Source organism: Mus caroli, chromosome 3, assembly GCF_900094665.2.
Source record: "Mus caroli chromosome 3, CAROLI_EIJ_v1.1, whole genome shotgun sequence".
NCBI classification, from domain to species: Eukaryota; Metazoa; Chordata; class Mammalia; order Rodentia; family Muridae; genus Mus; species Mus caroli.
In genome coordinates, this window is record NC_034572.1 from 114,157,458 (window position 1) to 114,158,214 (window position 757).

Here is a 757-nt window from a genome sequence, read left to right on the forward strand (position 1 = left end):
CAGGGCCCCCAATGGACAAGCTAGAGAAAGTACCCAAGAAGCTAAAGGGATCTGCAACCCTATAGGTGGAATAACATTATGAACTAACCAGTACCCCAGAGCTCTTGACTCTAGCTGCACATGTATCAAAAGATGGCCTAGTGGGCCATCACTGGAAAGAGAGGCCCATTGGACTTGCAAACTCTATATGCCCCAGTACAGGGGAACGCCAGGGCCAAAACGTGGGAGAGGGTGTGTAGGGGAGTGGGGGGCGGTGTATTGGGGACTTTTTGGGTAGCATTGGAAATGTAAATGAGGAAAATACCTAATAAAAATAAAAAAAAAAAGAAATGGCTACTCTAACTGTATATATATAAGTTTAAAAGTTCATAGAGTGAAAAGTCTTTGGATCACCAAAATTTGAACAATATAACAAATTTAACAATATATTATACATAATACATAATCATTTTAATAATAAAATTTTAACAATTTCAATAAATTTAACATTTAATTTAATATTTGCTAATATTTTATTGTTTAATATTAAATTTAATAATTTGTTTAATAATAAATCACTTTAATAAAATCATTTTAAACTTTGTGATATATATCACAAAATTTTAAGTGATTCTTTTTAAAAAATCCTCAAGTTATTCTATTTCTCTTCTTTCCCAATGTAAACCTCTTAAATTATTCCTTTCTTTTCACATGGGTCTCATAATAGAGACCTACAAGTACACAAGTGTTCAAAGTCTCATGCCAAGTTTCCCTTAGT